The sequence below is a fragment of the Brassica napus genome, chromosome C8 (genome assembly GCF_020379485.1).
Source record: "Brassica napus cultivar Da-Ae chromosome C8, Da-Ae, whole genome shotgun sequence".
NCBI lineage: Eukaryota > Viridiplantae > Streptophyta > Magnoliopsida > Brassicales > Brassicaceae > Brassica > Brassica napus.
The window spans coordinates 242,245-267,090 of record NC_063451.1 but is presented as its reverse complement, the minus strand read 5'-3'; the positions used below and the strand labels follow the sequence as shown (position 1 = coordinate 267,090).

At 34.0% G+C, this 24,846-nt stretch overlaps 2 pseudogenes; both read left to right on the top strand.

The window, feature by feature from the left end:
• Positions 1–4,550: 4,550 nt before the first annotated feature.
• LOC106379161 lies at positions 4,551–5,017 on the top strand (annotated as a pseudogene).
• An 845-nt stretch (positions 5,018–5,862) lies between these two features.
• Positions 5,863–7,191, top strand: LOC106377710 (annotated as a pseudogene).
• The last annotated feature ends 17,655 nt before the right edge of the window (positions 7,192–24,846 follow it).

The following is a 24,846-nucleotide window of genomic DNA, read 5'->3' as shown; positions in this document are numbered from 1 at the left end:
TAAAATTTAAAGATTTATCAAAAATACACTTTAATATAAAATATAATTTTAATCATCAAAATTAAAACATTTACCATTGATTGTTTTAATCTAAGGGTTACAAATTCATCTAGTGGTTATCTTCAAACTTCTTTCTCATTGGTTAGATTTTTTAGTACACGGATTACAATTCTTGATCATTGATTAGTTTTGATCTAATGGTTTAAAATGCATTTTTTTCTTCACTTTCTCTCTTCTATTTGACGTCTCCTTCTCCTCTTCTCTTTCCTTCGGGAGTTCTTTACAGTTCCAGATCTTCTTCATCTCTCTCACTTTCTGTGTTGTAAACAAGAGAGATTCATACATTATCATTCATTTCTTATGGCTTAGTATATTTGGTTTGTAAATCTTAGAAGTGAGAGAAGAAGAAACGTCAAAGAAGAAAAGAAGATTGTCGGAGAAGAAGAAAAATTGTCGAAGAAGACTGGTCTTCGCCGTCGTCATGGATATTGAGCTCGTCATCATCTATATTTGCCGACGTCGTCCTTGTTTCCGTTTCTCAGATCCATTATTGCCGGTCTCCATCTTCACCGTAGTTGCCACTACCACCGACTGTCACCACACTGGTCACCTCTCTCTCTTTCAATCTCTCTCGCTCTTTCTCTGTGTTTTGAATTTGTTCTTGTTACTAGAAGGTGGATAAGGCAGAGGAGCTTGATGGTGGAGGAGATAACAAAACCGTTGTGTGGCTTGAAGACGTCGGAGCCCTCGTGGTAACGGAAATGCGGTGGAAGAAGACAGTAATGACCTCCCGGCTCTCATGATATGGAAGAAACACGCGGTGGTTTAGTTAGGTTTAAATTTTGTTGATACGGCTGCAAGCTTTTTTGTTTCTAGGTTTTAGAGTAGGGTTGGTTTATAATTAAACTCAGCCGTAACGTATGCATAACTCAGCTGTAAGTGTGCATAATTCAGCTATAACGTATCTGAATGGTATAAGCCGGTCGTAATGTTCCTATAACTCAGCCGTTAAGTGTAATATGTTTCGCGATGTTTCGTATTTTGGGCGGGAAAAAATATTTTGGGCGGGAAAAAAATCATTCCTTCAACTCTGAACATAATATTAAAACTTTAATATTTTCTTAAATTTAAACCTCAAACCCTAAACTATAGAACTATAAAATTATAAAAATTATAAAGTTTATCTTTTGAACACAATATTAAAACTTTAATCTTTTGAACACAATATTAAAACTTTAATCTTTTCTTAAATTTGAACCTCAAACCCAAACTATAGAACTATAAAGTTATAAAAATTATAAAATCAGTCGTAACGTATGCATAACTCAGCCGTAATATGATTATAACTTAGCCTTAACGTATGCATAACTTAGCTGTAAAGTATGCATAACTCAGCCGTAATGTATCTGAATGGTATAAGTCAGCCGTAACGTTCCTATAACTCAGCTGTCAAGTGTAATTTGTTTCGCGACGTTTCATATTTTGGGCGGGAACAAACTCATTCTTTCAACTCTAAACACAATATTAAAACTTTAATCTTTTCTTAAATTTGAACCTCAAACCCTAAACTATAGAATTATAAAGTTATAAAAATTATAAAGTTAATCATTTGAAAAAAATATTAAAATTTTAATCTTTTCTTAAATTTGAACTTCAAACCCTAAATTATAAAGTTATAAAAATTATAAACTCAGTCAACGTATGCATAAATCAGCCGTAATTTGATTATAACTTAGCCGTAACGTATGCATAGCTCAGCTGTAAAGTATGCATAAAGTCAACCGTAACGTATCTGAATGGTATAAGCCAGCCGTCCTATAACTCAGCCGTCAAGTGTAATTTGTTTCGCGACGTTTCGTATTTTGGGCGGGAACAAAATATTTTAGGCGGGTACAAACTCATTCCTTCAACTCTGAACACAATATTAAAACTTTAATCTTTTCTTAAATTTGAACCTCAAACCCTAAACTATAGAATTATAAAGTTATAAAAATTATAAAGTTAATTATTTGAAAACAATATTAAAACTTTAATCTTTTCTTAAATTTGAACTTCAAACCCTAAAACTATAAAGTTATAAAAATTACAAACTCAGCTGTAACGTATGCATAACTCAGCCGTAACGTATGTGTTGGAGACTTAATGTATGAACTAAAGTTATCATATTCAGATGACGCACCATCTGAGTCATCAAACATATAAACTCAGCTTTCAAATTCATCATTTTATTCGTCTTCTCTCATTTTTTTAATTTTTTTTGTTCAACTCTCTTCTTTTCTTACAATTTACGGGACTTAGTTCTTCATCTCTCTCTTTAAGTCTTTCTTCCTCTGCAAGACGACGAATCCAATGAGAGAGGGAGCAGCAGGATATAGGACCGCCATACATGAAACTGGAGGAGAGGAAGCTTCTTCTTTAACCGATCATCATCGAAAATGACGACGACTGTAGTAGATCCGTCTCAGATTTTGAAATTTAAAAAATCTATGTTTTTAGACCCAGTTACGGAAAAAATAATTACCAGAACCATAAGATCTCAGAGAAAGATAAAAAATAAGTTGAAGAAGATAGATAAAGAAGATGAAGAATGAAGAATAACATAGACCCTTATTTTACTATTGTAACATTAGTGATGACATGACAAATCCGAATTGATGACATGGCGGATGACATGAAAAATCGGTTAGTCAGCCGCCAAACGAATATATAACTCAGCCTAAATAAATCAGCCCTCATGTACAATGTAAGTCAGCCGAAACGTGGATACTATTTCAGTAATTAATCTTTTGCTAATAAATCAGCTGTAATTAGGATGAAAAATCTTAAGTCAGCCGTATCATCAAATAAATCAGCCGTCAAACAAATGATATTCTAGTAATTAATCTTTCGTTAATAAGTCAGCCGTAAATAAGCTGAGTACTATTAATCCATTCAATGACGGTTGATTAAATATAACTCAGCCGTAACAACATCTCATAAGTCGGCCGTAAATTCAATAACTCGGCCAATCGATGTTCATTAACTCAGCCGTGGAAACATAACTCAGCCGTGTCTTAACTACAACTCGGCCAAATTTTCTAGAAATCAAACTGCCGATGTATAAGTCAGCTGTAACTTGTGTACGTAAGTCAGCCGTTATCCCATAAATCAGCCAGATTTCTATAAATCAACCATAACTAACGGCTGATTTATGTTCTTAAGTCGGTCGTTTTCTCTTAAGTCAGCCGCGTTGTTTAATTAAGCCGCGGCGTAGCAATAACTCAACCGTAACGACGTATATAGCTCTTTACGGCCGACTTAGTGAAAACACGGAACCGAATTCCTACGTGGCGTCGGATTTTTTATTACGTGGCATTAAAAAGTAATGGCATTTTTGTAAATACGTTTTTTCTCATAACATAAAAAATAGCATGCTTGGTATTTAAAAAAATACCACTAATTAAAAAAAATCTGTAGTCAATTGTCCTAAAATATCGTATATTCGAGTAAACTTCCCAAACTTTATTCTCTTCTCTAACCTCTCAGCTTCTGCTGGATCTCTCCAGTAGACGATCTTCTTCGGAGAGATTCGTACTGGTAAAGTGGTCTCTCTTCATTTCTGTTTCGGGTCTCTGATTTCGATTTCACCCTTTGTGTTTTGAGGTTTTTCGAGCAAACAGGTTTCTGTATTTGATTTTCTAGTTTTTTTATATTTATGGTTCTATGGTAAGAACAGAGCTCAAGTATCTGTTTGATTCTCGACCGCTTAGTGATTTGATTGGCGTGGTAATATTTGCATGTGAGTTTTAATTACCTAGTGTTGAATGGAAGTGAGCTTATCTATGTAGATGGTTGTGTAAATATTATATGAAAGTTGTCAGCTTTTATGCTGATATGAAAGGCTTATTTCTAATACTTCATTTCTAGAAAGGATGGTAATGTTTTGGATGTTAACTATGTTTTAGAAACTTTGATGTGATTTTTGATGAAAGTTTTTTGCTTTATGTTGATATGAAAGGCTCATTTCTAATAAAGATGGTAGTGTTGGATGGAACTGATATTAACTATGTTTTAGAAACTTCTTAGCTTTATGCTGATATGAACTCATTTTTAACATTTCATTTGTGTAAAGAAAGGTTGTGCTGGATACAACTGACTTTAGCTTCTCTGCTGTATAGTAATAATTCAGTTACATTTCTATTAGTTTTATATCAGATCTGGAAATAGCTGCAAGTTAGCTTGGGTATTGCAGTCTGGGTGGATAGCTTGTGGTTTTTTTAAAATCAAGTGTTAGTAGGAACTGTTTGTTTGCTTTAGGTTTTGGTGTGATTATAAAAATCAGTTCTGGACTTGCTTCTACTTTGTTCCTTCTCCGAGTTTGATATCTTGAATCATTGGAAAGGCTCCATAAAAAATTTGTTCATAGGTGGTTATAAGATCATGTACAAACTATGTTGCTAGACTAGAATCTTTGTTGAGAACAATATGTTTAGTTTCTTTGTTTGTTTCTGACGTTTTGAATCTTAGTGAATTCAGTTTTTAATTGTCAAGAACTTTCTCTTCTTTCAGAAATGGACTACGACAATAAAGGATGCCAAAGCCCACCCGAAGGTCCAAAGCTATGCATCAACAACTGCGGTTTCTTCAGAAGCGACGCCACAATGAACATGTGTTTCAACAGGAACAGGGTGCTAAGCTTTTGCATCTGCATTGTCTGGATCACCCAGCAACATCCTAAAGGAAACCTTCACTGCTGCGTTGGTTGATGCTGAAACCAAAACCGCCGAGCCAATGGCTGTCTCTGTACAGCCATCCTCTGTCGTTGAAGAGGTAGTAGCACCAGCAGCAAAACCAAAGGAAGGACCAAGCCGATGTACTACTTGCAACAAACGGGTTGGTTCGCTGTGGTGACCTCTTATGTGGGACACACCGCTATGCAGACATACATAACTGCTCTTTCAATTACCATGTTGCTGAACAAGAAGCTATAGCTAAAGCAAACCCGGTTGTGAAGGCAGAGAAGCTTGACAAAATCTGAAACTGTTTTCAGGTACACCTATGTTTCCTTCGTCCTGTATGTGTCTGGTTTAAGGTGTCGAAGAACAAAATCGTGTGTTGATCTTTAGCTTCTTCCATTCTCTCTGTGGTGTGAAACTTTCTATTATCTTGTGTTTACAGCAGAAAAGTTTTCTCTTAAAAAATATATGCTGTGATGTGTTTCTTTTATTATTTATGGTTTGGTTATGTTTATTCCTTTGGGTCTGTATTGAAATTTTTTCTTAAATGCTTATGCCTGTCCGTCAAAGGTCAGGTTGTGCTTCATTTTCATGTGTCTGCATGGTGAGCTATGTAGTCTTGTACCTTATCCCGGTTCTGGTTACCAATGTGATAACCGGATAAACCTCTATAATCAGCAGTTCTTCTGGAGAGCTCTATTCTTAGCTGAACATTTTGGTTATAGGTTATAAGATCATGTATAAGTTATGTTGGTATACTAGTCTTTGTTGAAAACAATATGTGTCGTATGGTTAAGGGTTGTGCTTATTTGTCTACTTTCTATCTGGATACACCTGAGTTTAGCTTCTCTGCTCGTTATATCAGATTTGCTTTATTGGAATTAGCTGCTTAGGTAGTCTGGCTTATGGTGCTAAAATTAGGTTTTAGTAGGATCTGTTTGAGTGGTTTAGGCTTTGGTGTGAGAATAAATCCACTCTAGGCTCGCTTCTGCTTCCTTCCTACTCCGTGCTTGAGATCTTGAATCATTGCAAGGGGCCCCATAAAAAGGTTTGGTTATAGGTTATGAGATCATGTATAAGTTATGTTGGTAGACTATATTTCGTTTGCTTATGGTTTACTACAAAGGGCTGGGTTGATTTGTTTCTGCTACGTTACTGAACTCAGTTTTTAAAATGCAGGAATGGACCACGACAAAAAGAGGTGCCAAAGCCCACCCGGAGGTCCGAAGCTATGCATCAACAACTGCGGTTTCTTAGGAAGCGCTGCACAATGAACATGTGTTCCAAGTGTCACAAGACTATGTTGTTTCAACCGGAACTGGGTGCTAAGCTTGCATCTGCAGTGTCTGGATCACCCAGCAACACCCTAAAGGAAACCTTCACTGAAACCAACCATATGCGTCGAGCCCATGGCTGTTTCTGTTCAGCCATCCTCTGTACAAGCTGTTGCAGAGGTAGTAGCACCAGCAGCGAAACCAAAGGAAGGACCAAGCCGATGTACTACTTGCAACAAACGGGTTGGTTTGACTCGATTCAAATGTCGCTGTGGTGACCTCTTCTGCTCTTTCAAGTACCATGTTGCTGCACAAGAAGCTATATCTAAAGCAAACGAGGTTGTGAAGGCAGATCCCATGTGTTGGTGAAACTGTTGTGACACCAGTAAAGGCAGGACAAACATGTGATGATGAAGTTGATGTAGCGAGATGTAAACTTAGAATAGCGAGATGTAAGGGATCTGAGATAAAGAAATACAAGACTGGTGATTGTGGTGCATCAGTTTCAGTTGAGGTGCCACTTAGTGAGTTGTTTCACAAGGAGTTAGCGACGAGGACAAGTGAGCATTTGAGAGACAGGAGAGGCCAGCGAAGGATGATGATGATGAGAATCATATGGAACGATCCTCTGTCTGATCTATCTCAGCTCAAGGTAAGCAAACCTTTTCGTCTTAGTAGCATCTGAATCAACCAACAAAACACATTTAAACCACTGAATTCTCCATTATGGTGTACTCGCTATGCAGAAGAATCTTCCTTCAACACAGGGATCAGGACCAACCAAGTCAACAGGTGCTGCATCAGAAAATCTAAGGTCTTGGACTCGTCCAGCTTCATCTTCTTGTGACTTGAGAGCAAGAGACATTAGAGGCAGAGACGCTAGATACCGAGACAAACAGCAATATGAGTTTTTTACATTTATAATGTTCCAAATGCTTAAGCTAATTGTGTATAAACCTTATGATCTGAAAAGAATTAGAAGAAAACAATGTCACGTATTAATCTTTTGCTCTTCGGCATAATCTAGTGACTTTTAACGTTACCATGAAGATAAAACATAAAATCACACCAAAACAAGCCATCTTATTTATAATAGAACTCCACGAGTGCATTCACTTTACCATGAAGATCAAATGTTGGCTGGGACTCCGGAGGGCACGTCTAAGGTATGGACTGGACAAGCCATCGCTGTGGCCTTCAGGTGAATCCGAACGGGGCTATGACTGATAGGCCTAATCCGGTTTCGTCCTTAAACCCTTACTTGATCGTCTCTTCTTTCTTCTGTATGAACGATCGAGTGTCTTGGTCTTAGGACCGGATAATGGATCATGGCTTTGAGCCGGTCCGATCATGCGATCTGATGCTTAAGTGTTGGATCCGATAGATCACCGATCATAGCCGTTTGGCTTGATCAAGTTATGGCCGATCCAGATGGTTCAGTGAGTAAGACGGTTTGATCTAGATCCGCAACTGAACTCGATTGATCTGGTTAAGCGACTAGATAGGTCTGATTATACTAAGGGGATTTCGGGTTGAACTTAGAAAGAACCGATTATTGTTGCATGCATTAGAAACTGACTGGTTAAGTTATCGGATAGATACTTATGATTTGTTGGTTTCAGGACATGATGGTGATCGTGGGAAGGACTTGGCTTAGCCGTGAAGACTCGAGGCCGTGGATGGATGGGTGGTTAGATAGACTGACTAGGATCAAACAATTGTAATAGCTTATAGCAAACTCTCAATTTGTATCGAATCCTTTGTGATATAAATAAAGAAATCAGTTTATCTTACAGCATATTGACTCTAACAAAACGCATAAAGACTCTATGAAATGAATCACAGAATATATGAAAACAGACTTAAGGAATATTCAGGCCTTAAAACTGAACCGGACGGCCTGGTTTATCCATGGTCGATCCAAAGGAACCTCACCGGCCTTAGAGTCCGGGTTAGGGCGCTTTAAGCAGCCTGGGGAACACAAAAAATCCGCTAAGGAAGAGTAACTTAGGGATTGCATGATTTTACCAGGACTCAATAGAGATAAGCATTACTCCTCGTTGATCCATATGGATCGGTTGGGGCTTGACCAGTATGGCAAGTGACCAGGAGAGTGGACCAGGTTAGGTATGCAATCGAGTCCGGAGAAGGACCAGGGTTGGCTTATTCAAATGAGTTCAAATGGAATTAGATACTTTGAATGGACCTTGTGAAGGGACTTTGAGTATTGGTGGTGTGGAAACACACGTATTGTTTGACACTGGAGCTACACATAGCTTTGTGAGCCCAGGAATGATTGGAAAAGGTTTGTTCCGGACAGGAACTGGGGATGATCCTTGCATAGTGAATGCGGCCGGAGGGCAAGTGATGCATTCACTAGGGCTGATAAAGGGCATCATGGTATTGATCACAGACAGGGTAATGCCTGCGGATCTGATTGTTGATCATAGACAGGGTAATGCCTGCGGATCTGATTGTTGTCCGCCTTGAGAATCATGAAGTGATTTTAGGTATGGACTGGCTTGGAAAGCATAGGGCCACCCTTGATTGTCACCGTGTACGGGTGCAGTGTGAGATGGGTTGTGAAGCCCCGATTAGCTTCCAAGCAATTTGTTCGACCTCTGTGGTTTCAGCAGTCCGTGCGGAACGGATGCTTGCAAATGGTTGAGAGGCCTACTTGGCTACCATTACCACTAGGGAGGTCGTGGGGGGTGGTAACCCGGACGGGATTCTGCTGGTTAGTGAGTTCGAGGATGTGTTCCGAGGGCTACAGGGCATTACCCCTGATAGGGCTGACCTGTTCATAGCAGAACTGGAACAAGGGACGGCCCCAATGTCCAAAAGTCCCTATTGTATGGCTCCTGCTGAGATGGCCGAGCTGAAGTCGATCAAGTCCAGTGAGGGATGAGGATCGCAGCACAACCAAGTCGGAGATTGACCTATGGTTGGAATATAGATGATCATGTCCGGTGAGGGATGAGGATCGCAGCACAACCAAGTGAGAAATTGACCTATGGTTGGGATGAGACGGTTGAGTCCCGGAGTGGACCAGAACCGCAATATGATCAAGTCCGGTAAGGGACGAGGGTCAGGACACGACCTACTCGGAGATGGACCTATGGTCGGAATGCACGGTCGAGTCCCTGAGTGGACCAGGACCGGAATATGATCACATCCTAAATGGACCAGGATCGAAATATGACAAAGTCCGGTGTGGACAGAAGTCAAGTTGAGGCGGTTTAGTCTTGTAAGGACTAAGATCGCAGTATGGCCAAGCTGGGAAAGGCTATGGCTGGCTAAGGAATGATCCAGTAATTGGTGGCTGGAATCATAAACCGTAGTGTCCGGGAAGGACTTAAGGAAACAGAACAATCTGTTAGGACTCATGGTAGAGTGAGCAGCCTAAAGATTGGAGCATGTTCGCTAGGACTCGGCTGGTGCATTGAGTGGCTTGGAGATTGGTTAAATCTAATAAGACTTGAGTACGCAGTATGTTCCTAGGGACTGAATTTGATCTATTCATGGACTAAGATCCGAACAAGGATAAAGTCTAGAGTAGACGACATTCTAAAGAGAGATATGGACTTGGTGTTTACTAGGACCCCAACCTGGAGAGTTGGACCAGTGACACAAGTCATGTCTTTGTATGGGTGCTTGATGGACCCTCTACTGTGGTCGAAGTAGCCAAGTAAGGGTGCCATACGCAAAACCAGATGAACCACTTGATAAGATTTTGGGTTAAATCTCTATCAAGTGGGGGAGACTCGTATATATGATGATCGAGACGTGATTAGTGAGAAGGAACAAGGAGGGAGATGCAACGAATTTGTTAGGAAGAACCAATCGAGCATGCTCCATGTTCCGGATGCAAAGAGTTCGTTTGGAACCTATTGTCTTGAGACAGGACGTCAGCACCACTGGATTCGAGGACGAATCCATCCTAAGTGGGGGAGACTTGTCATGTCCCCGTTCCTAAAACTTGACATGGGACAGAGACGTTTCAACAGAAACGGGACTGCTTTGGTTCAGATCATGGGAATTGATCGTGAACAAGCTGTAATGAAGTGAATGATCAGGATGGATCATGAGAAAACTAAGTCTATGTCTGGAAATAGACCAAGGGACTTAGTAAGATTGAATAAGATGAAGAGAGCAAGCTGGACGAGTGATGAGACAGCTGGACGATGCGAGAATGAAGCTCGGTCAGCTGGGCGAAGCTCGGACAAGCTCAGTGTAGCTCACATCAAGTTTGGCCAGCTCAGCTAGCTGGACTACTAGCTTACTCAGCTGGGTCAGCTGGGAGTCAGGTCAACTCAGCTGGATGGAGTGTTGGAAGCTCGGACCAATGTGTCAGTTATGGGTAGTTACCTGGCCGATTGGTTGGTCAATGATGGCTATGGGCCGGTGGGCACTTGGGATCGGACCAGGGGCTTGGGCAACCAGCCTGGGCTTGTCTGTGACGTGTCTAGGAGCAGTTACTCCTGTCAGAGACGTCTGGTAACTGCCATAGGGGAAAGGGTGTAATCTGTACCATTGATTAAATCTGTGGACAGAAATGAAACCGAAGGGATGCAATGGTTAGAAAAGTAACCACCCCTTCTTCTATAAAAGGCAGGCAAGTCCGTGACTTTGCAGGCACGCCAGGGCTTCCTTATACACCCTGAAACACAAAGAAAACCAGAGAAAAAGAGAGAGAGAGAGAGAGAGAGAGAGAGAGAGAGAGAGAGAGAGAGAGAGAGAGAGAGAGAGAGAGAGAGAGTCGGATTGCTCCATCCAAGATCAAGAGTGGTGTGAAGGCAGCAAAGAGGCAGTTTTGGGGGATATCACAAGGGGAGTTGAGAACGACCCTTTGATGGTGATTGATCATGGATTATCATGTCCTAGGCTTCCTCTGTGTCCTGGGAACACACGCAAATGGTCAGGAGGGAAGGGAGAAGGCCGGACTCCACTCTCAATGGAATGAACAGCCTTGAAGGCGAATGCAGTGTAGAAACTGGTTTCATGGAAGTTCCATGGATGGGAAGTTGGTGCGACCCTTGAATAGATCTTATCAATAATGGAGGTATGTGATAAGAAAATGATGGAGGCGTGCTCTGGAGGAGCATGATCGTCCATGATAAGGGAAGGCACATGATCTAATCAGATCATGTATAAGGTAACTGATTTTATGATCAGTTTATATTTCTGTCTCTTGTGGTGCGATCCAGGCCAAGTATGGCACTCCCCTTGAAGACCATATATTCTGAATGATTATGGTGTAGTCTGTGGGTTCAGACTTGATTGCACTGAACCATGGCTTTGGCCGGTTCAGGAATGATGCTCATGGCCTTAGCCGGGCTGTTCATGGTCAGGACCCATATGATCCGGGTCGATTCATTGGATTCTGATTATGGGAATCTATTAGTTGGGATTTATCATGAATTTACATGAATTTTAATTAGTCTTTGGATTACTTTCGAAATTGGTCAGATTTGGGCCTGATGAGTAACTTGATGTTTAGATAAGGAACCAACCATGCAATGATAGATCCTTGTGCTAGGTTATCTGATCATATGCTTGAGTGTTGTGATATGTTTGTCACTTATGATCATTGGTCATAAGGAATGTTAGTTATCAACCTTGGTGTTGGTAAGCTATGTTCAAAGCATTGGCTAAGAGCCATAAAGAAGAGTATAGCTAAGTACTTGGTGGTGTGGACCATAAGTACTGAGCCGTGTATTATCTGATCTTGGGCAGTGGTGGACGATCTGATCCATTGGTGATGGAATAAGGTGTCTGTCCTGATTGATCGATGGATGCACCGGATGTTAGCGCAAGACTGATCGGCTCCATTGGGACATGGTTCCATGGCCGGTTGGGTAAGTGTGAAGACTCATTAGTTCTGAGTCATGTGGGGTGGTTGGTTGATTGACTTAGGATCTGATGGGCATTACTAGTCCATGAGAGGACTTGACATTGTTAGTCCATGAGCTGGACTTGGTATCATAAGCTGATAAGCTAAAGGATGTTGAATGAAGCATGAGCCGAGAAGGGCCAAATGCTTGTCCTTAGCTGTTTGAAGACTTCTCAAGGGTTACTTAAGTCAGTGGGGATGGTTGGCTGAATGATTAAGTACCTAGGGGAGTTGTTTTATGGGTAAAGGAGCTGGATGCAGTATATGGCAGCTGGCCATATCTCGGTCTTAGCTCAGTTCGAGTGTGACAGCTTGATCAGCTGGTCTATGAGTTCATTCAGCTAGAGTAGCTGGGCCGATGAGCTAACAAGCTCCGTGGATGTGGCTAAGGTATGATCTAGTAACTCTTGCTTATCTCTAGATAGAATGGACTAGGGGAATGGAACCTCAGATTCATATGACTTGATTCGGGTCTAGGATCGACCTTTGAGCTAACTGGTAGTTGAGAGTACTAACCATTAGCTGAGGTGATTCGACATGACGAGTATTAGATTGGTTATAGACCAATGGATGATAGATGTTATTCCGCTGCGTATGTGTTGTATTGATCTAAGCTAGGAAAGACTATGGTAGTCTTGAGCTAAGATCTGAGTTAGCCCTCGCCTATGGGCAATGTTTTAACTAAAGGGCGAAAATTTTGAGAGGTTTGGTCAGGGTATGGACCGAGCGACGTGAGGCATCGACCGCGGCCTAGTCAGCCGGGATCGGGTCTTACAGGCATCGTTATAATTTTTTGTCAATTAATTTTGTAAAATTTCATAATACTACTAAATTGGTGGACTAACCACTATAAAATCGCTATTTCTAGAGCAAAGGAGGCAAAAAAAAGTTCCAAACCTCTTTGATCTTCATCATATGTTAGTGAAGGATGCAACTATGCATTAAAACAGAATTTTCATATTTTTGAATTTTTCTCAAAATCTATGAGTCCCTACGAAAATATTGAGTTTTTCGGTAAATGTTCTATATATTGAAGCTTATGATCTTTAATGTTGTTTTAAAGTTTATAAACACATTCTACATTTGTATTGATGTATATTAAACTCTCTTTCATGATAGATGGGCATCAATTTAATTTTTTCAATTAATTTAGTAAAATTACATAACACTACTAAATTTGTGGACTAACCACTATAAAATCGCTATTCCTTAGAGCAACGGAGACAAAAAAAAGTTTCAAACCTCTTTGATCTTCATCATATGTTACTGAAGGATGCAACTATCTATTACAACAGAATTTTCATATTTTTGAATTTTTCTCAAAATCTATGAGTTCCCCCTACGAAAATATTGAGTTTTTTCGTTAAATGTTCTATATACTGAAGCTTATGATCTTTTGTGTTGTTTTAAATTTTCTAAACACATTCTACATTTGTATTGATGTATATCAAACTCTATTTCATGGTAGATGGGCATTTGTTTTAATTTTTGGTCAATTAATTTAGTAAAATTGCATAATACTACTAAATTTGTGGACTAACCGAAAATCGCTATTCCTTAGAGCAAAAGAGACAAAAAAAGTTCAAACCTCTTTGACCGTCATCATATGTTACTGAAGGATGATACTATGCATTAAAAGAGAATTTTCATATTTTTGAATTTTTCTCAAAATCTATTAGTTAACCCCCTACGAAAATATTGAGTTTTTTCGGTAAATGTTCTATATACTGAAGCTTATTATCTTTTGTGTTGTTTTAAATTTTCTAAACACATTCTACATTTGTATTGATGTATATCAAACTCTATTTCATGGTAGATGGACATTTTTAATTTTTTGTCAATTAATTTAGTAAAATTTCATAATACTCCCTAAATTGGTGGACTAACCACTATAAAATCGCTATTCTCTAGAGCACCGGAGACAATAAAAGTTCCAAACCTCTTTGAACTTCATCATATGTTAGTGAAGGATGCAACTATGCATTAAAACATAATTTTCATATTTTTGAATTTTTCTCAAAATCTATGAGTTAACAACCCCTACGAAAATATTGAGTTTTTCGGTAAATGTTCTATATACTGAAGCTTATGATCTTTAATGTTGTTTTAAAATTTCTAAACACATTCTACATTTATATTGATGTATATTAAACTCTCTTTCATGATATATGGGCATCGTTTTAATTTTTGTCAATTAATTTAGTAAAATTGCATAATACTACTAAATTAGTGGACTAACCACTATAAAATCGCTAAGTTTACAAAAAACAAAAACCACTATAAAATCGCTATTCTTTAGAGAAACGGAGACAAAAAAAGTTCCAAACCTCTTTGGCCTTCATCATATGTTAGTGAAGGATGCAACTACACATTAAAACGTAATTTTCATATTTTGAATTTTTCTCAAAATCTATGAGTTAACCCCTACGAAAATATTGAGTTTTTTGGTAAATGTTCTATATACTGAAGCCTATGATATTTAGTGTTGTTTTAAAATTTCTAAACAAATTCTACATTTGTATTAATGTAATTTAAACTCTCTTTCATGGCAGAATGGGCAACGTTTTAGTTTTTTGTCAATTAATTTAGTAAAACTTCATAATACTCACTAAATTGGTGGACTAACCCCTAGAAAAATGTTGACTTTTTCGGTAAATGTTATATATACTGAAGCCTATGATCTTTAGTGTTGTTTTAAAATTTCTAAACACATTCTACATTTGTATTAATGTATATTAAACTCTCTTTCATGGTACATGGGCATCGTTTTAATTTTTTTGTCAATTAATTTAGTAAAATTTCATAATACTGCTAAATTGGTGGACTAACCACTATAAAATTTCTATTCTCTAGAGCAACGAAGACAAAAAAAAGTCCCAAACCTCTTTGAATTTCATCATATGTTAGTGAAGGATGCAACTATGGATTAAAACATAATTTTCATATTTTCGAATTTTTCTCAAAATTTATGTGTTAACACCCCTACAAAAATATTTATTTATTTCAGTAAATGTTCTATATACTGAAGCCTATTATCTTTAGTGTTGTTTAAAATTTCTAAACCCATTCTACATTTGTATTAATGTATATTAAACTATATTTCATGGTAGATGGACATTTGTTAAATTTTTTTGTCAATTAATTTAGTATTACTCTATAATACTCCCTAAATTGGTGGACTAACCATTAATTAAGTATTACTTTATAGTGATTAGTACACTGATTTTATAGTAGTTAGTCCACCAATTGAGGGAGTATTATGAAGTAATACTAAATTAATTGACAAAAAAATTAAAACGATGCCCATGTACCATTAAAGAGAATTTAATATACATTAATACAAATGTAGAATGTGTGTAGAAATTTTAAAACAACACTAAAGATCATAGGCTTCAGTATATAGAACATTTACCGAATAAATAAATATTTTTGTAGGGGTGTTAACACATAAATTTTGAGAAAAATTCAAAAATATGAAAATTATGTTTTAATGCATAGTTGCATCATTAACTAACATATGATGAAATTCAAAGTGGTTTGAAACTTTTGTTATCTCCGTTGCTCTAGAGAATAGAGATTTTACAGTGGTTAGTCCACCAATTTAGCAGTACTATGAAATTTTACTAAATTAATTGACAAAAAATTAAAACGATGCACATGTACCGTGAAAGAGAGTTTAATATACATTAATACAAATGTAGAATGTGTTTAGAAATTTTAAAACAACACTAAAGATCACAGGCTTCGGTATATATAATATTTACCAAAAAAGTCAACATTTTCGTTGGGGTGATTACACATAGATTTTGAGAAAAATTCAAAAATATGAAAAATTCTGTTTTAATGCATAATTACATCCTTCACTAACATATGATGAAGGTCAAAGAGGTTTCGAACCTCTGTTGTCCCGGTTGCTCAAGAGAATAGCGATTTTATAGTGGTTAGTCCACCAATTTAGGGAGTATTATGAAGCAATACTAAATTAATTGACCACAAATCAAAACGATGCCCATGTACCATGAAAGAGAGTTTAATATACAATAATACAAATGTAGAATGTGTTTAGAAATTTTAAAACAACACTAAAGATCATAGGCTTCAGTATATAGAACATTTACCGAAAAAGTCAATATTTTTGTAGGGGTGTTACACATAAATTTTGAGAAAAATTCAAAAATATGAAAATTTATGTTTTAATGCATAGTTGCATCATTCACTAACATATGATGAAGGTTAAAGAGGTTTGAAACTATTTTTGTCTCCGTTGCTCTAGAAAATAGCGATTTTATTGTGGTTAGTCCACCAATTTAGCAGTATTATTAAATTTTACTAAATTAATTGACAAAAAACTAAAACGTTGTCCATCTGCCATGAAAGAGAGTTCAATATACATTAATACAAATTTAGAATGTGTTTAGAAATTTAAAACAACACTAAATATCATAGGCTTCAGTATATAGAACACATAGATTTTGAGAAAAATTCAAAAATATGAAAATTCAGATTTAATGTTTAGTTGCATCCTTCACTAACATATGATGAAGGTCAAAGAGGTTTGGAACTTCTTTTGTCTCTGTTTCTCTAAAGAATAGCGATTTTATAGTGGTTTTTGTTTTTTTTTGTAAACTTAGCGATTTTATAATGGTTAGTCCATTAATTTAGTAGTATTATCCAATTTTACTAAATTAATTGACAAAAATTAAAACGATGCCCATATATCATGAAAGAGAGTTTAATATACATCAATACAAATGTAGAATGTGTTTAGAAATTTTAAAACAACATTAAAGATCATAAGCTTCAGTATATAGAACATTAACCGAAAAACTCAATATTTTCGTAGGGGTTAAATCATAGATTTTGAGAAAAATTTAAAATATGAAAATTCTGTTTTAATGTGTAGTTGCATCCTTCACTAACATATGATGAATGTCAAAGAGGTTTGGAACTTTTTTTTGTCTCCGTTGCTCTAGAGAATAACAATTTTATTGTGGTTAGTCCACCAATTTAGTAGTGTTATGAAATTTTACTAAATTAGTAGACAAAAAATTAAAACGATGCCCATGTAACATGAAAGAGAGTTTAATATACATTAATAAAAATGTAAATTGCTTAGATATTTTTAAACAACACTAAAGATCGTAAGCTTCAGTATATAGAACATTTACCGAAAAACTCAATATTTTCGTAGGGGTTAACTTATAGATTTTGAGAAAAATTAAAAAAATAAGAAATTATGTTTTAGTGCATAGTTGCATCCTTCACTAACATATGATGAAGTTAGGCTTGGAACCTTTTTTGTCTCCGTTTTTCTAGAGAATAGCGATTTTATCGTAGTTAGTCCACCAATTTAGGGAGTATTATGAAGTCTTACTAAATTAATTGACAAAAAAATTAAAACGATGCCCATGTAACATGAAAGAGAGTTTAATATACAATAATACAAATGTAGAATGTGTTTAGAAATTTTAAAACAACACTAAAGATCATAGGCTTCAGTATATAGAACATTTACCGAAAAACTCAATATTTTCGTAGGGGGTTAACTCATAGATTTTGAGAAAAACTCAAAAATATGAAAATTATGTTTTAATTCATAGTTTCATCTTTCACTAACATACGATGAAGGTCAAAGATGTTTGGAACTTTTGTTGTCTCCGTTGCGCTAGAGAATAGCGATTTTATTGTTGTTAGTCTACCAATTTAGTAGTATTATAAAAGTTTACTAAATTAATTGACAAAAAAATAAAACGATGCCCATCTACCATGAAAGAGAGTTTAATATACATTAAAAAAAATGTACAATGTGTTTAGAAATTTTAAAACAACAATAAAGATCATAACCTTCAGTAAATAAGACATTTACGGAAAAGTTCATAGATTTTGAGAAAAATTAAAAAATATGAAATTCTGATTTAATGCATAGTTGCATCCTTCACTAACATATGATGAAGGTCAAAGAGGTTTCGAACATCTTTTGTCTCCGTTTTTCTAGAGATAGCGATTTTATAGTGGTTAGTCCACCAATTTAGTAGTATTATGAAATTATACTAAATTAATTGACAAAACATTAAAACGATGCCCATCTACAATGAAAGGGAGTTTAATATACATTAATAAAAATGTAGAGTGTGTTTAGAAAATTTAAAACTACACTAAAGATCAAAGGCTTTAGTGTATAGAACATTTACCAAAAAAATCAATATTTTCGTAGGTGGTAAAAACACATAGATTTTGAGAAAAATTCAAAAATATGAAAATTCTGTTTTAATTCATAGTTGCATCTTTCACTAACATATGATGAATGTCAAAGAGTTTTGGAACCTTTTTTGTCTCCGTTTTTCTATAGAATAGCGATTTTATTGTGGTTAGTCCACCAATTTAGGGAATATTATGAAGTTTTACTAAATTAATTGACAAAAAATCAAAACGATGCCCTTGTACCATGAAAGAGAGTTTAATATACATTAATACAAATGTATAATGTGTTTATATATTTTAAAACATCACTAAAGATTATAGGCTTCAGTATATAGAACATTTTTCGAAAAAGTCAATATTTTCGTAGGGGTGAACACATAAATTTTGAAAAAAATTCAAAAATATGAAAATTCTTTTTATTAAATAATTGCATCCTTCACTAACATATGATGAATGTCAAAGAGGTTTGGAACCTTTGTTGTCTCCGTTGCTCTAGAGAATATCGATTTATAGTGGTTAGTCCACCAATTTATGGAGTATTATGATATTTTACTAAATTAATTGACAAAAAATTAAAAGAATGCCCATATACCATGAAAGAGAGTTTAATATACATTAATAAAAATGTATAATTTTTTAAAAAATTAAAAACAACACTAAAGATCATAAGCTTTATTATATAGAACAATTACCAAAAAACTCAATATTTTTATAGAGGTTAACACATATATTTTGAGAAAAATTCAAAAATATGAAAATACTATTTTAATGCATAGTTGCATCACGCACTAACATATGATGAATGTCAAAGAGGTTTGGAACCTTTGTTGTCTCCGTTGCTCTAGAGAATAGCGATTTTATAGTGGTTAGTACACCAAAAAATGAGAACGATGCCAATGTACCATGAAAGAGAGTTTAATATACATTAATGCAAATTTAGAATGTGTTTAGAAATTTTAACACAACACTAAAGATCATAGGTTTCAGTATATAGAGTATTTACAGAAAAATTCTATATTTTTGTAGAGGTTAACACATAGATTTTGAGAAAAATTCAAAAATATGAAAATTCTGTTTTAATGCATAGTTGCATCCTTCACTAACATATGATGAATTTCCAAGAAGTTTGGAACCTTTTTTGTCTCCGTTTTTCTATAGAATAGCGATTTTATAGTGGTTAGTCCACCAATTTAAGGAGTATTATGAAGTTTTACTAAATTAATTGACAAAAAATTAAAACGATGCCCATGTACCATGTATAAGAGTTTAATATACATTAATACAAATGTATAATATGTTTAGAAATTTTAAAATAACACTAAAGATCATAGGCTTCAGTATATAGAACATTTACCGAAAAACATTATATTTTCGTAGGGGTTAACTCATGGATTTTGAGAAAAAATCAAAAATATTAAAATTTTGTTTTAATGCATAGTTGCATCCTTCACTAACAATATGATGAAGGTCAAAGAGGTTTTGGAACTTTTGTTGTCTCCGTTGCTCTAGAGAATAGCGATTTTATAGTGGTTAGTTCACCAATTTAGGGAGTATTATGAAGTTTTACTAAATTAATTGACAAAATATTAAAATGATCCCCCATGTACCATGAAAGAGAGTTTAATATACATTAATTCAAATGTAGAATGTGTTTACAAATTTTAAAACAACACTAAAGATCATAGGCTTCAGTATATAGAACATTTACCGAAAAAGTCAATATTTTTGTAAGGGTGTTAACACATAAATTTTGAGAAAAATTCAAAAATATGAAAATTCTGTTTTAATGCATAGTTGCATCCTTCACTAACATATGATGAAGGTCGAAGAGGTTTGAAACCTTTGTTGTCTCCGTTGCTCTAGAGAATAACGATTTTATAGTGGTTAGTCCATCAATTTAGTAGTATTATGAAATTTTACTAAATTAATAGACAAAAAATAAAAATGATGCCCATGTACCATGCAATAGAGTTTAATATACATTAATTCAAATGTAGAATGTGTTTACATATTTTAAAACAAAACTAAATATCATAAGCTTCAGTATATAGAACATTTACCGAAAAATTCAATATTTTCGTAGGGGTTAGTTAACTCATAGATTTTGATAAAAATTCAAAAATATGAAAATTCTGTTTAACGCATAGTTGCATCCTTCACTAACATATGATTAAGGTCAAAGAGGTTTGGAACTTTTGTTGTCTCCGTTGCTCTAGAGAATAGCGTTTTTATAGTGGTTAGTCCACCAATTTAGTATTATGAAATTTTACTAAATTAATAGACATAAAATTAAAACGATGCCCATGTACCAGAAAAGAGAGTTCAATATAAATCAATACAAATGTAGAATGTGTTTACATATTTTAAAACAAGACTAAAGATCATAGGCTTCAGTATATAGAACATTTACCGAAAAAGTCAATAATTTTGTAAGGGTGTTAACACATAAATTTTGAGAAAAATTGAAAAATATGAATATTCTGTTTTAATGCATAGTTGCATCCTTCACTAACATATGATGAAGGTCAAAGAGGTTTGGAACCTTTGTTGTCTCCGTTGCTCTAGAGAATAACGATTTTATAGTGGTTAGTCCACCAATTTAATAGTATTATGAAATTTTACTAAATTAATAGACAAAAAATAAAAATGATGCCCATGTACCATGAAATAGAGTTTATTATATATTAATCCAGATGTAAAATGTGTTTACTTATTTTAAAACAAAACTAAAGATCATAAGCTTCAGTATATAGAACATTTACCGATAAACTCAATATTTTCGTAGGGGTTAACTTATAGATTTTGAGAAAAATTAAAAAATATGAAATTCTGTTTTAATGCATAGTTTCGTCCTTCACTAGCATATGATGAAGGTCAAAGAGGTTTGATACCTTTTTTGTTTTTTCGTTTTTATAGAGAATAGCGATTTTATTTTGGTTAGTCCACAAATTTAGGTAGTATTATGAAGCTTTTCCAAATTAATTGAAAAAACATTAAAACGATGTCCATGTACCATGAAAGAGAGTTTAATATACATTAATACAAATGTAGAATGTGTTTAAAAATTTTAAAACAACACTAAAGATTATAGGCTTCAGTATACAGAACATTTATCGAAAAAGTCAATATTTTCGTATGGTTAACACATTAAATTTCAGAAAAATTCAAAAATATGAAAATTCTGTTTTAATGCAAAATTGCATTCTTCACTAACATATTATGAAGGTCAAAGAGGTTTGGAACCTTTGTTGTCTATGTTGCTCTAGAGAATATCGATTTTATAGCGGTTAGTCCACCAATATATGGAGTATTATGAAATTTTACTAAATTAATTAACAAAAAAATTATAAAAATGCCCATCTACTATGAAAGAGAGTTTAATATACATTAATACACATATAGAATGTTTTTAAAAAAATTAAAACAACACTAAAGATCATAAGCTTTAGTATATAGAACATTTATCGAAAACTCAATATTTTTGTAGGGGTTTAACACATAGATTTTGAAAAATATTCAAAAATATGAAAATTCTGTTTTAATGCATAGTTGCATCCTTCACTAACATATGATGAAGGTCAAAGAGGTTTGAAAACTTTGTTGTCTCCGTTGCTCTAGAGAATAGTGTTTTTATAGTGGTTAGTCCACCAATTTAGTATTATGAAATTTTACTACATTAATAGACAAAAAATTAAAACGATGCCAATGTACCATGAAAGAGAGTTTAATATACATTAATGCAAATTTAAAATGTGTTTACATATTTTAAAACAACACTAAAGATCATAGGCTTCAGTATATAGAACATTTTTCGAAAAAATCAATATTTTCGTAGGGGTGAACACATAAATTTCGAGAAAAATTAAAAAATATGAAAATTCTTTTTATTGAATAATTTCATCCTTCACTAACATATGATGAAGGTCAAAGAGGTTTGGAACCTTTGTTGTCTCCGTTGCTCTAGAGAATATCGATTTTATAGTGGTTTGTCCACCAATTTATGGAGTATTATGAAATTTTACTAAATTATTTGACAAAAAATTAAAACAATGCCCATATACCGTGAAAGAGAGTTTAATATACATTAATAAAAATGTAGAATTTTTTTAAAAATTAAAAACAACACTAAAGATCATAAGCTTTATTATATAGAACAATTACCAAAAAAACTCAATATTTTTATAGATTTTAACACATATATTTTGAGAAAAATTCAAAAATATGGAAATACTATTTTAATGCATAGTTGCATCACGCACTAATATATGATGAATGTCAAAGAGGTTTGGAACCTTTGTGGTTAGTACACCAAAAATTGAAAACGATGCCAATGTACCATGAAAGAGAGTTTAATATACATTAATGCAAATTTAGAATGTGTTTAGAAATTTTAACACAACACTAAAGATCATAGGTTTCAATATATAGAGTATTTACAGAAAAATTCTATATTTTTGTAGAGGTTAACACATAGATTTTGAGAAAAATTCAAAAATATGAAAATTCTGTTTTAATGCATAGTTGCATCCTTCACTAACATATGATGAATGTCCAAGAAGTTTGGAACCTTTTCTGTCTCCGTTTTTCTATAGAATAGCGATTTTATAGTGGTTAGTCCACCAATTTAAGGAGTATTATGAAGTTTTACTAAATTAATTGACAAAAAATTAAAACGATGCCCATGTACCATGTAAGAGAGTTTAATATACATTAATACAAATGTATAATACGTTTAGAAATTTTAAAATAACACTAAAGATCATAGGCTTCAATATATAGAACATTTACCGAAAAACTTTATATTTTCGTAGGGGTTAACTCATGGATTTTGAGAAAAAAAATCAAAAATATTAAAATTTTGTTTTAATGCATAGTTGCATTGTTCACTAACAATATGATGAAGGTCAAAGAGGTTTTGGAATTTTGTTGTCTCCGTTGCTCTAGAGAATATCGATTTTATAGTGGGTAGTTCACCAATTTAGGGAGTATTATGAAGTTTTACTAAATTAATTGACAAAATATTAAAATGATCCCCCATGTACCATGAAAGAGAGTTTAATATATATTAATTCAAATGTAGAATGTGTTTACAAATTTTAAAACAATACTAAAGATCATAGGCTTCAGTATATAGAACATTTACCGAAAAAGTCAATAATTTTGTAAGGGTGTTAACACAAAAATTTTGAGAAAAATTAAAAAAATATGAAAATTCTGTTTTATTGCATAGTTGCATCCTTCACTAACATATGATGAAGGTCAAAGAGGTTTGCAACCTTTGTTGTCTCCGTTGCTCTAGAAAATAACGATTTTATAGTGGTTAGTCCACCAATTTAATAGTATTATGAAATTTTTCTAAATTAATAGACAAAAAATAAAAATGATGCCCTTGTACCATGAAATAGAGTTTATTATATATTAATGCAAATGTAAAATGTGTTTACTTATTTTAAAACAAAACTAAAGATCATAAGCTTCAGTATATAGAACATTTACCGATAAACTCAATATTTTCGTAGGGGTTAACTTATAGATTTTTAGAAAAATTAAAAAATATGAAATTCTGTTTTAATGCATAGTTTCGTACTTCACTAACATATAGAGAATAGCGATTTTATTTTGGTTAGTCCACCAATTTAGGAAGAATTATGAAGTTTTTCAAATTAATTGACAAAACATTAAAAAGATGTCCATGTACCATGAAAGAGAGTTTAATATACATTAATAAAAATGCAGAATGTGTTTAAAAATTTTAAAACAACACTAAAGATTATAGGCTTCAGTATACAGAATATTTATCGAAAAAGTCAATATTTTCGTATGGTTAACACATTAAATTTCAGAAAAATTCAAAAATATGAAAATTCTGTTTTAATGCAAAATTGCATTAGTCCACCAATTTAGTATTATGAAATTTTACTAAATTATTAGACAAAAAATTAAAACGATGCCAATGTACCATGAAAGAGAGTTTAATATACATTAATGCAAATTTAAAATATGTTTACATATTTTAAAACAACACTAAAGATCATAGGCTTCAGTATATAGAACATTTACTGAAAAACTCAATGTTTTCGTAGCGGTTAACACATAGATTTTGAGAAAAATTCAAAAATATGAAAATTCTTTTATAACGCATTGTTTCATCCTTCACTAACATATGCTGAAATTCAAAGAGGTTTGGAACTTTTGTTGTCTGCGTTGCTCTAGAGAATAGCGATTTTATAGTGGTTAGTCCACCAATTTTGGGAGTATTATGAAGTTTTACTAAATTAATTTACAAAAAATTAAAACGATGCCCATGCACCATGAAAGAGAGTTTAATATACATTAATACAAATGTAGAATGTGTTTAGAAATTGAAAAACAACACTAAAGATTATAGGTTTCAGTATACAGAATATTTATCGAAAAAGTCAATATTTTCGTAGGGTTAGCACATTAAATTTGAGAAAAATTCAAAATTATGAAAATTCTGTTTTAATGCAAAATTGCATTCTTCACTAACATATGATGAAGGTCAAAGAGGATTGGAACCTTTGTTGTCTATGTTGCTCTAGAGAATAGCGATTTTATAGTGGTTAGTCCACCAATATATGGAGTATTATGAAATTTTACTAAATTAATTAACAAAAAAATTATAACAATGCCCATCTATCATGAAAGAGAGTTTAATATACATTAATACACATGTAGAATGTTTTTAAAAAATTTAAAACAACACTAAAGATCATAAGCTTTAGTATATAGAACATTTACC